This window comes from Eutrigla gurnardus, assembly GCF_963514095.1.
Source record: "Eutrigla gurnardus genome assembly, chromosome: 9".
Classification (NCBI taxonomy): Eukaryota; Metazoa; Chordata; class Actinopteri; order Perciformes; family Triglidae; genus Eutrigla; species Eutrigla gurnardus.
The window spans coordinates 27,328,250-27,341,238 of NC_139923.1; positions in this window are offsets into that span (position 1 = coordinate 27,328,250).

The window sequence follows — 12,989 nt, forward strand, 5'->3', positions numbered from 1 at the left end:
ATATACACATATATATATATACACACATATATATATATATATATACACACACATATATATATATATATATATATATATATATATATATATATATATATATATATATATATATATATACATATATGTATATATATATATACACACAATAAAATATATATATATATATATATATATATATATATATATATATATATATATATATATATATGTAATAGGAGTTATTTTTAAAGTTAGAATTTTGATTTCAATCCTGAACTGTACATTTTAGTTTAGCCACTTATTTGAGCCAAAAAGGGCGACGAAGCAGGTTGTATGAGCCTGTTTTGCAAATTTAAGGAGTAAAAAGTAGACAGAAAAATAAATAGTACAAATACCCGAAACTTCTACTTAAGTACAGTAACAACATATACCGATATACAGGTATATACATACCTGCATATATGTCTTCATATATGCAGGTATGTATATAGTTTATGCACATGTGGTATGGATTTTATTTTATAATTTGATTAAAAATAAAAAAATAAAAAAAAAATAAATACAAATGAAATTGACGATACAACAAATATAACACTTTTATTGTGAAAATATGCAACAGGAAGTTGTGGATTTATGCTAGCTAACATGACGTTCGTTGGCCACCGGGGGGAGTTTCGCGAGGACCGTCCCTCCCAGGAAGACGCCGCCCGACGCCGCCCCCTTGGAGGACAGTCCGCGGTCTTCGTGTGTCGGACACTGGCTCATCGCATCATTACTACTCAGCGAGCGGGCTAGCGGGCTTTAGCCTCGGCGACATCTGGTAGCATTTGCGTAGCTAGTTTTCAAACCGCTAGCGCCCCTCTATCTCCCCCCTCCCCTCCCTGTTATCCGAGTCTATTTAAATTCCGTTGCTGGTTTCTCTCCAGAGAAAAAGGAGTGTGTGTGTGTGGGAAAGAGGGAGAGAGAGGGGGAGAGAGAGAGAGTGGTGGGGTGAAATAAAAGACACATTTGGGTCCAGACAACGGGACCACGAAGGACGAGAAACCGTTAGATGACTGAAATCAGCGAGAGGCGGACCGAGGAGGACCAACACCGACTTCACAGCAAGGTGAGTCTCGCACAATATAATTGGTATGCAGCCACATTGTTTCTACGAGAGAGGGGGGAACAAACACAGCTTTGTGGTGTACTGATGAAGGAGCCTCCTCCTCCTCCTCCTCCTGCTGTATCTGCTGCTGGTGTCGCAGGCCATCAGCTCTTTGCATCTCCCTCTGGAAAATCAGTTGACCCCGCCTGTCAATGCTACACACATCCTCTACGACACAGTGTAGTTTACACATGCATAGTAAAGGAAAGACCAATTTGATCTGATTGTCACAGTATCACAGCAAACTCTTCTTAAAGTCCTCTCGGTGTGAAGAACACATGCGCCTCCAGACGTAGTCTACTTTTATCTTCTTGACATTTTGCTTCCCGAAATTACATTAAATGCAGTGACTTGGTTAGCGCTCGACATTTCAGCATCCATCCCTCCCTCCTCTTCCTCCTCCTCCTCTCTCACATCTTTACACATCTCAACTTAACACCCCATTTGCCCTTCTCCCCACTGCTTTTCTTCTTCTTTGCCTTTTGTCCTCTCACACATGGACGAGGGGTCCATGTCTCTGTCACTCTCCTCCCCCGCCCCCCCCTCCGTCGATCTGCCTGCCGGCGTTGCTAAGAGACAACAGCAGGCCGTCGACGAGATGGAGTGGCAGCTTCGTCTGCTCAGTAAAAGAGGTGGAGATTGTAAAGTGAGATTCTGTTCTTCTTCACCGTTTGATATGCTTTCACCTTCCCGTCCATTTCTGTGGGGAAGTTGCCTTTGCATAGGTATACAGAGAAGGGGGGGGACCAACATGGAATATGACTGGAATATGCAAATATAATGCACTTACACAACAGTAACCTGACACTTTGAACCACGTATGAGGGTTTAATCTGCTTTTAAATGCAGCGCGGCATCAAGTGTTATTACCTTATTTATGCAGGTGTGAAACAGGTCTTCACTTTATCGGTGGTCCTCCTTTTTTAATCCAAATACACTTATATTCAAAGAAAGAGGTCAGTTATTTCACATTTCTCCGTCTCCCTGGCATTAAAAAGGGGGGAATGAATGAAAAAACAAAATAAACATCGGATAAATTATTATCTGCAATGTCGGTATCGGTCCATTGAATAAATGATTGCGGTTAACAAGTGTGCAGGAACTTCATAGGTGCTGAATAAAAAATATATAATATCCCAAACTGTTCCTTAAAACATCGTGTCCAATCGGGAGAATACGTTACCACCTTAAGAAAAGCCACCTTAAAAGGTCAGTGTATTGGCCGACACCTTGCTCATCTTTCGTCTCTTCTCGTAGCAGAATTAGTTTTTTTTAAAGAGCGCAACAATCATCTGAGAAAAAACCCAGAGGGCTCAAATGTAAGCAGGGCCGCTGTCGTCGTGGCTTATAGCAATCCGTGCTGATGTCATAACCTTCAACCTGGCCTCCTCCTTTTAATCATCTGACTGTTAAAAATAAACATCAGCAGACTCACCAAGAGAGGACAAATCAGCAGCAAGAACAACCCGCTATACCTTAACGTTGCGTTCTTCCTGCCTAATATCACTTCTTCTAGGACCCGTTTTTTTTTCATTAAGTCCCGTGGCGATGGTGGCACGTTGTCAACCTCTTACTTCTTTTAATAGTCTCAGCACTAATGCTGCTAAACCTGTTTAGTCTCACTATTTTTTAATAGCCTAATGCCCCCCCACGTCTGTCTGTTCCTTCATCCAAACCTACAGTATTTAATGATGCCACCTTTCGTTCTGCAGTTAAGATAAACATCAGCTGAAAGGATTTCACATTTTTTGCAACTTTGTGTTTTGTGCTAACGTGGTGGCGCGCTAACGTGCTAAACTAACATGGTGGTGCGCTAACGTGCTAAACTAACACAGTGGCGTGCTAACGCGCTAAACTAACATGGTGGCGCGCTAACGTGCTGAACTAACACGGTGGCGTGCTAATGCGCTAAACTAACATGGTGGCGCGCTAACGTGCTAAACTAACACGGTGGCGTGCTTACGCGCTAAACTTACGTGGGGGTGTGCTTACGTGCTAAACTAACATGGTGGCGTGCTAACGTGCTAAACTAATGTGGGGGTTGGCTAACATGCTAAACTAACGTGGTGGCGTGCTAACGTGCTACACTAACATGGTGGCGTGCTAACATGCTACACTAACATGGTGGCGTGCTAACATGCTACACTAACATGGTGGCGTGCTAACATGCTACACTAACATGGTGGCGTGCTAACATGCTACACTAACGTGGTGGCGTGCTAACATGCTACACTAACATGGTGGCGTGCTAACATGCTACACTAACATGGTGGCGTGCTACGCTTCACACAGTCAGCATTGTGAGCAAGTCGGCTGGCATGTATTACCCGCAACAATGTAATCAACGGCAACGCCAAATACAGTTTGATGGATTACAAATCAAATAGAACCTGGAGGTTTTTAACACACACACACACACACACACACACACACACACACACACACACAGCGAGACTCAAGCCAATTATCCTCCACAGAGCATTAGATGGCAGCTGATGGAGTAAGCACTGAGCTAAGTGGCTGATAATAGGATTCTTACCTTTTTAAACCGCACAGAAACTCACACAGACACACACACACACACACACACACAGACACACACACACACTCATTATACTCCTGCTAGATTCTGAGAATAAGAGATTTGAAATGTAAATCCCTTCTGCCACGAAGTCTTCAGGGTCCCTGACCGACCAACCACAGCAGCCGCCAGAGAGCTAGAACACAGTAAACTGACCAATGACGTGTTGATAAAACAAAATAAAAAAGTGTTTTCATCTGAACACAAACATTTGTAGCGGCAGAGTGATAGATAGTTAGAAAACACCAATGTCCAACTTCTAAATCAGGGTTTAGAATCAGATGTGAAACTGCAGAACTTCTTGATGAAAGCGTTCTCTGGGCAGTGTGTGTGTGTGTGTGTGTGTGTGTGAGAGAGTGTGAGTGTGAGTGTGTGTGTGTGTGTGTGTGTGTGTGTGTGTGTGTGTGTGTGTGTGAGTGTGAGTGTGAGTGTGTGTGAGTGTGAGTGTGTGTGTGTGTGTGTGTGTGTGTGTGTGTGTGTGTGTGTGAGTGTGTGTGTGTGTGTGTGTGTGTGTGTGTGTGTGTGTGTGTGAGTGTGTGTGAGTGTGAGTGTGTGTGTGTGTGTGTGTGTGTGTGTGTGTGTGTGTGTGTGAGTGTGTGTGTGTGTGTGTGTGTGTGTGTGTGTGTGTGAGTGTGGGGACAGATTTGGCTGTGGCAGCGTATTGAGTGCTTAATGAGCTGAAGTAATGGTACGATGTGGAACCGGTTCAAACGCCGCCTCCAGGTAAAAGCAAAGCCCTCCAGTGACGCTATGTTTATGGGCTTTCATGAAAGACGTGCGATACCAAAAAAATAGTGGTGGTAGGTTAGGGCATTATGGGAAATACTCCAGGCTTGTGAAACCGTAACACCAGGGGAAAAAAAGAGAGACTCGGCATGACGTGATGCGGGACGCATGGTGTAAATCCAAAACGTTTTTTTTAAATGGTTTCCCTCCACATGAACACACAAACGTTATCCTATCCTTTGAAACTACTGGCATTAACTGTGTTTAATTATCTCTCACACACACACACACACACACACACACACAAAAAGGAATCCTCGTTGTGTCGTACCGTTATTTATATGAATTACTGGAAATCAATTCAGTCTGACTTTTTGTTCGCTTATCTGCCATCGTTGTTTATCTCAAATTGTTTCTCCGATAGAAATCACGCAGCGAGTCAAACCGTCAGATAAGATAACACGGGTCAGTCCATTCATTTCCACCCCCGTTTGTCTCGTTAGTAAATCAATGGCTTCTGTTACCCCCCCCCCCCCCCCCCCCCCACACACACACACACACACTCTTATTACCATTAAATGACGCAGCTAAATCCACCTGCTCACCAACACTTCTTAAGTCTGAATCTCACATGGCTAATGAGGGACAGCTGTAGCTGACGAGCTAACTGCTAACATGCTAACCAGCTGTGAACATGAGAGGGACAGTCGGCCATCGTGTCTCTCTGACATTCGTTCCCTTCTCTTTGTACTGAGCTGTTTCATCGGCCCTTTGTTCCTCCGATAGCGACGCTTCCATTAAAACTAAGTTATTCGCTGGCTGAAAACGTCGGTGTGACCAGATTTACAGTGCAGTACTTTTTTCACAAAGAACAGTCGGTTCTGTGGAGCGTTGTGTAATTTCAGGGCTGCCAACTTTTCAATTTAGTGGGCGCCAACAGAGCCCGGGCCAGGAAACGACCAAAAAAGTGCGTTTGGCTGGCTCCCTGCACATTTGGCATGATGGCTCGCCCGAGTGCGATCCGGCCGTGAACGCCGGCCTCGTCAAATCGAGCCTGCGGCAAACAACCGTTCACTGACAGCTGAATCACGATGAATCATTGGAAACACGTTTTAAAACACCAAGTAAGTGACAATCAACCCGAGGGCCTTTTGTCCGTTTACTTCCACAGCTCTGTCAGCTGTTTAGTCTGAAGATGAACCAAACGTGGGAGTTGTCCGGTATGGATTCGTGTTTCTCGGCGTGTGAAAAGGGTCAGTTGCGTTGAGTCTCCTGGTCTGCATGCCTGTGTTTGAGCCTGCTTTTCTTTTGACCGTTTCCTTCTGTGCTTTTTGAAAGCGGACAAGCGAAGGCAACTGAAATGTCCCTTTGATGTATTTCATGAAAGCGTCAGGGAAAGCAAGTGAGCCGGAAAAAAGCACCAGTAAATACCATTAACATTCACTCAGTTCACAGCTGCCCCTTAAGATCAAACATAAACCCCCCCCCAAAAAAAGATCAATGCCCAAATACCAGATTAGAAATCCGGACGATCACGTGCTTCACACTGCAGAGGGCTTCAGTGTGAAGAGCACCGCCAAATAATATAATTATAGATCACACACACACACACACACACACACACACACACACACACACACACACACACACACACACTTACAGTCCAGAGCCGTTGATGTTCATCACATCATTAGAAATCTGCAGCGGTGGGACTCAGAAGCTCTTTTCCAATCTCGTCTAATTAACTCAGCAGGAGAAGCTTCAACTAGGTTAGTCTGATACCGAGGGAGCACAGGTTTCATGGAGCCACACGAACCTGAACTGGGTTAGTCCTTTTTTTTTTTTTTTATCTTTTTTTTCTTCCTCCCCCTCTCCACTTTCCCCTCCCTCCTGTCTTCCATCTCTGAAATCTTTGATGTTACGTTCCTTGTCACTTTAAGGTCCGGAGGGAATCCAAACTGGGTTAAAACACAGGTCATCCCATTGATGCAGCCTCAAAAGAAGGTCTCTCTCTCTCTCTCTCTCTCTCTCCCTCCCTCCCTTACCCTTCCTGCTGCTCTCCACATGCATTACTCACAACTGTGGATGGCTCAATTGCACAAGACACAATCCGCTCACGCAGTAAATAAGTAGACATCGAGGTGTCAGACCTCAGAGAAGCGGGAGCTCTGGTGTCAGACAGACACACCGGGGGTGTCAGACAGACGGGTCTGCTCACAGACGTGATCACAGATGGAGACGGGTGCGTGGATTAGGAAAACATGTGTAACAGGTGAACAAACTTGTGTGTCACCCATGTCCAATAGATGGAGGTGCAGAAATCGATCCAGAAGACGTTGAAACGGGGAGACGTTACCGATCAGAGATGGGAATCTCAGATTAGAATTATATAAATGTTTGACAATATTTAAAAAAAAAATGGATCTCAATTTCCTCGTGTTTTGAAAACACAGCAGTGGCTGAAATCCTGGCATGGTGATTGGCGACTAAAATTAATGTATATTTGAACTTTAGACTTCAGCATTCAGATAGATTTGTGGAGTTCATTTTTCTTTTTTTCCCTGAAGGAATTGCTTTTTTTTTATGTGAAACAAAACTTTATTGCTTTTGAACTGTATTGTGTCATATACTGACAGGCGTGTTAAACGATCCGAGTCTTCATGAAGGTTAGGGTTTATTGCTGGACTTTTGTGTTAGACTGCATTAGCCTACCTGGAGGTTGTGAAGTGTTCAGTGCTGTAAAGATTTGAATCCTGTGCGGAAAAGGCGGACTCCGCCATAAACAATTAAAACTACGACAGATAATTAGAAAATGGCGGTAAACTGAAAAAAAAAATGGTATCAAAATGGGGTTTCAAATAATGAACGAAGATTCTTATATTTACAGTTTGCTGAGTTTGCATTTGTGGTGGTGTTACATTGGACTATATATTTATTTTGGAAATTGTTTCTCATATTTGTTAGTTAGTGCAGAGCTCTGCCACAAATTAATAATGGCATCTCTCTGATCATATCTGTGTAATTTAATGAGGGAAACTTGATGGCGTGATCTCCGGGTGGCCGTTGAGTATTGGCGGTCTCAGATTCCCCCGAGTCGCCCCCGAGCAAGAGAACCTACCGGTCCTGTACCAGCCTGCTGCAGGGGATCCAGCTTTATCATAGCATCGGGCAGGTGCTTTCAATATGGCACTGCGGTTGCATAAAAAAGGAGATTATGTGCGGCGGCGTATGTGTGTGTGTACCTGTCAACAGCGTGCGTCACACCTTTTGTTCCAGATGGGAAGGTGGGGAAGGTGGGACCGCCATCCATCACACCGGCTTACCGCTGACCTGAGGGCTTTGTCCCGTCTGGATGGCGGTTACCATCTTTAAAAGCTCTGTCCTCACCTGAGAGCACATGTACAGACAGCTGTCATAACAATTTCACAGATGATCAGATTTAGAGCTTTAAAAAAAGAAACGTCCCGGAGCTGTGGCTGGCGAGGCAAATGACGTAGATGTTGTTATTTTTGGTAGCAGCTTTGTACAGCTATCAATGCAGGTCTACCATGGCACTGATCTCAGAGCAGATCACTTCTGAACATGTTGCCCCTGATCTTTTTTTCTAGGGTTTTTTTTCTACTTATTATTCTGACTCGTAAAGGTCTGCCGGCTCCGTTTAGAAGTGGAGTTTCTTGTCTTGTCACACCGACAGGAGTTTCCAGGGCGGCTGTCTGTCAAGCGTTTCACTTCATCTCATCCGTCTGGTAGAAACCCCTCTCATCTCTTTTGTCTCTTCTCCCCCTCGCATCCTGCCTCTGGAGCGAGAAAAGAGCACCCATGGGAGAGCAACGAGCGAGCGAGGGAGGAAGAGCAAAGGGATCCCTCCCGCTCGCTTTTCAAGAAACGCGTCGGGCCGAGTTCATCGACTTCCCACCTGAGACTCGCTCCGAACCACCTGACTTAGAGTTCTCAACGGGTCGGCCCAGCCCGACAAACCCGACGGGACCCGAAGTTTCGGGCCGGGTCCGGGCCGAAAAAATACGCAAATGAGCCGGGTCGGGTCGGGCCTCGGGCTTCCTTTTTTTATAAAACACATTTCATTAAAAAAAAAAAAAAAAAAAAAAAAAAAAAATTGTAGGTTGTAAATTATATATTGTTTGCTGTGAATCATCGCTGTTCCCGTTTGGTCAATCTGGCTGCCTGCTTCATGGGGCAGAGTAAGTTTCATTTGAATTCACGTCTGCTGTCTGTCTGATCGTGATAACAAGTGTATGAGGAAAACAATGCAGGCGCGCGGGGGGTCGGGTTCAGGTCGGGTTCGGGCCGACAATTCATGCTGGTGTGTCGGGCTGCGTCGGGTTCGGGTTTAAAAACCCGCGGGCCGGGTCGGGTCGGGTCGGGCTGTAATTTTCAGCCCCGTTGAGAACTCTAACCTGACTTGAATTGAAGATGCACTTTTCAAATTTTTATTTAAAGCACATTAAGCAGTAAATGTTGACACATAATATAGATGTAAATGTTTTTTATTATTTTATTTATTAATTTTTCTTATACAAACTAAATGTATGATTATTTAAGTTAAAGGGGCATTTTAATCTATTACATTGTCTTTTAACTTCCTTTCTATCACAGTGAGTTAAAACAATGGTGATCGATCATGTGACCCACTAATGAAAGTGTTTACTTGCTGCTTCGCCCAGGAATAGGATCTCCGTGTCTGTGGCCACATTCCCGTGCAAAATTCAAAATGATTGAGGCGTTTCACGTCAGTCAGCAGCGGTTGGTCTCCCAGGTGGAGCCGCTCACGGAAGCATGCTGCGTTTACTTGTAATGGGAAATGGGTAACTTTCATTACTGCTGACTCACATGCGTGACGCCACAGCTGGATGAATTTCAACCCTGTAAATGGAGACAGGTCGTATTTAATGGTTGTACCCCTCTAGGTCACATAAACTGGATGTGTTCCTGCAGATGGTAACCACCGTGCAACTGGTGATGCTTGTTGTTTCACCCCCTCAAACAAAGAACGACAAATGATCCCAGGATTACGTATCGTCATGGCAACGCTGGTTGAAACTTCTGAATGTCTGAACGTAACAGTAACTGAAATGCAGCTTGTGAAGCAAATTAAATCAGCAGTTAATTGTCCGGTCTGAACCACGCGGCTTCCATATATTAAACGCCTTGTCTTTGTTCCCTCCCTTTCTTCAGCTAAACACAGTTGCTAATAGAAACCAAATGTCTGCTGGGACATAATGGTGTTTATTCTTTCATTAGGGCTATTTTCAAATCAATGTCAGGCGCATATTACTGTGTATTACTGAAATGTGCCTGAAGTGCAGAAGTTACTCTGTGAGCTCTCTCTCTCTCTCTCTCTGTTGTACAGCAACGTGTTGACTAATAGAAACATATACATCCTCTCAATTTGCCGACGCGGCTCACGGAGCTCATTCTCGGTAATTGCAGCCGTTAATCTAAAGCTGCTTTTCTTTTCCAGCATCCGTTGTCTACGTGAGATCGACCTGATTCGGCAGTTTTCTGTGAACAAGCGCCGCTCTTTGTGGTCGGCGACGTCGATTAATGATCGGCGACTGATCGGAAAGTGCGTGTCACCCGATGGTCTTTTGGACCGTTTGAAATGAACGTTACACCAGGAATTTAATTCACGCGGTTCTGCTCGTGTGAGCGGTGGATGTGCTTGCTGATAAACAACAGACTCGAGTTCATCTTGTTGTAGCGCCGAGGTCTCTGAACACGGTGATAAAACAAAAACATGGCATTTTATCACTTGGCCTGTACACAGCGATGTGGATGTGTGGAGCCAAGACAGTTAAGGGATGGACACACACCAGTGATGGGAGAGACGGGTGTGACTTCTTTCATCACCGTTAGGGCCGGGAGCCCCGGGCGTGGGCCGCATTCCAACACGGTGTCATCCGTGTCTGCCTGCGTTTGGATGGATGGTCTCTGCAGCAGGAGCAGCTGGTACCTCAGGATGGAGGACTCTCCTCCCCGTCTTCCCTTTTGTATTCCTCTCGCCTCCCTCTCTCTTTAGGACCGGGGGGGGGGGGGGGTCGCTTCACGCTTTCTATAAATGAAATGATCTCTTTTGTTCCTGCCCCCCGTGAAGTCGCTGAAAACTTTAAGTACAGACACACCAAAATCACTACGTGTTCCGAGGCGGTAAATCTACCAGCGTTATCAGATGAGCGTTAAACAGAAACACGCTCCACACTTCTACAGCGACGACTGAACTGAAATGACGACTGCGGCTGGATTTTAAAAACAGCTATAGCGCTCTAATTAAGCGAGCGTTAGCGCGGTGAATCGGTTGGAAGCGCCGTCGGCAGCTTCGTAATGTTTTCCTGCCGATACCTTTTTTTAAAATGAGAATCCTGCGTAACGGCTCTTAAATATGCATGTGATGGCGACATACGGTGCTTAAACACAAGCTGCATTTCTCAGGCAGACGACACAAATCTCCACCAGACGACGATCCATTTAGACGACAAGGAGCAGAAGAAGCAGCATCACTCCTGTACTGCAGCGTTTGTCCTGTTTTACATGTGATGAAGTGTGGCTGCTGAGATCAGACTGCTCGTTAGTCTTAACATGACCCGGACTGCTTGCTAAGCTACATGGCTGATTTTAATTGGACATATTTTCAGGTTTTAAATGCTTTGCAATGTATTTGGCAAATTAAGGTGAGGTTAAATGCTCAATCCCCAAATACAATAAAGCATGGACATGACTGCTTATGTGAGCTTACTGTCACAGACCTCGTTTCAGGCATCTAACCAAAAATCCATGACACATTTTTTAACTGTGGGATGAGGGAACAGAAAGTGCAACGATGCTAACTCATTTCCAAACTTTAGGACTCATTCTTACACCAACCTCTAGTATCGGTTCCTTTTTTTTTTTAGTCCATTTGAGGCCACTTTTCCAAGGTTTATTTGTACACAATTTCAAACACGACAAAGCAAGTGTGAGTGCAGTTTTCCTTGTTATCTTAGTTTTGTGAAAAGCAATTTCTGTGGGACATCAGGGGATAATAAGCACTAAATGTCCCGGCTCGCCTGAACTGTCATAAAACATCCCCAGCTGGGATTTCACATTCACAGTGAAATACAGTTTCTGCCAACGCAGCAGAATTAATCCACGACAGCGTGAGAAGCCACAAACAGGTCAGTTTAATAAAAGGGAATGGAAGTGACGGGGTCGTTGTTGTGAGTTGTATATAGGACTCACCCGAAATGCAAATTATGGAGAGGATTACCACACGGAGCAAAGGCAGCAGGGATGTGAAGGAGACGAAACCTGAAGGAAAATGTGAGGAGGAGAGAGAGAGAGAGAGAGAGAGAGAGAGAGAGAGAGAGAGAGAGAGAGAGAGAGAGACTGAGATGCACAGTAGGTAGGTAGGTAGGTAGTGTGGCAGATATGAGGGAAAATATTGGCATGAAAGGTAGAATGTTGCAGGAGTATAATGAATGTGTGTGTGTGTGTGTGTGTGTGTGAGAGCAGCGTTACAAACGAATGATTGAACAGAAATATGACATGAAAGTGACAGAGAGAGAGAGAGAGAGAGAGAGAGAGAGAGAGAGAGAGAGAGAGAGGCAAGAGGTGCAAGTAAGGATCAATTTAAAAAAGGATGAAACTCCTTCAGGTGGATTTCTATACAATGTTTGAAAAAAACATCTCTTGGTGGAGCTGATACAAAGCCCATTTTTTTTGGGGGGGGGGGGGGAGGGGGGAGACTGAAAGCCAATCGGAAAAAAAAGGATATGGGAAGATTGAAAGTGCATATAGGAGGGGAAGATGATAAAATGGCTGATGGAGAAAAAAAAGGGGGGTTTAGGAAAATGGGAGAAAAAGGTGATTGTTTTTGGTGATAGTCCGCTTCCTTTTTATTCAGCTGTCGGAGAAGAAATATTGTAAGTGCTCTTTAAGTGCAACCATTTTTCCACCGTGATTGGACAAATGCGATGCTATCTGATTCAGATACAGGCTGTAACGACTCATAAATCCGGGGGTAAAAAAGGGCGAGCAAACCCCCAAAGTGGGAAAGCCGTGTCCTTTTTCCTTCAAGGTAATGACTCCGTGGAGAAGTTGTATATCAACGCCGTCAGATTTAAGATGGCCGAGGAGGGAAGGATGGACATGAATCAAAGCACAAATATTAAGGGAGGGGACCGGATGAGAGAGGGGGAGGAGGGGTGGGCCCAGACATTTAGGGAGGGAGATAGAGTGGAGGATAATTATTGATCATTGTGTTTCATTCAATGCGTTTTGAGAACTCGACTTTGTGTTGCCAGGTTGTGGACCAATGTACCTGGCGTCAAGTTGTTGGAATACATTTCATCACTGTGGGCTTTTTTTCTCTCTAAGAACCCAATCATTTTGTTGTGTAATCTCCCCCATTAGACCCTTCCTCATAAGTATGATTTCTATTGATGGTGACTCGAGTTTATGATGTGATAGAAACTGATAAAGTGCACAAGAAAACAAGAGTCCGTTAGCTGGTTTCTCATTATTTGAAATTGTTGTTTGTTGTGTTTCGATTCCTGAATGAGT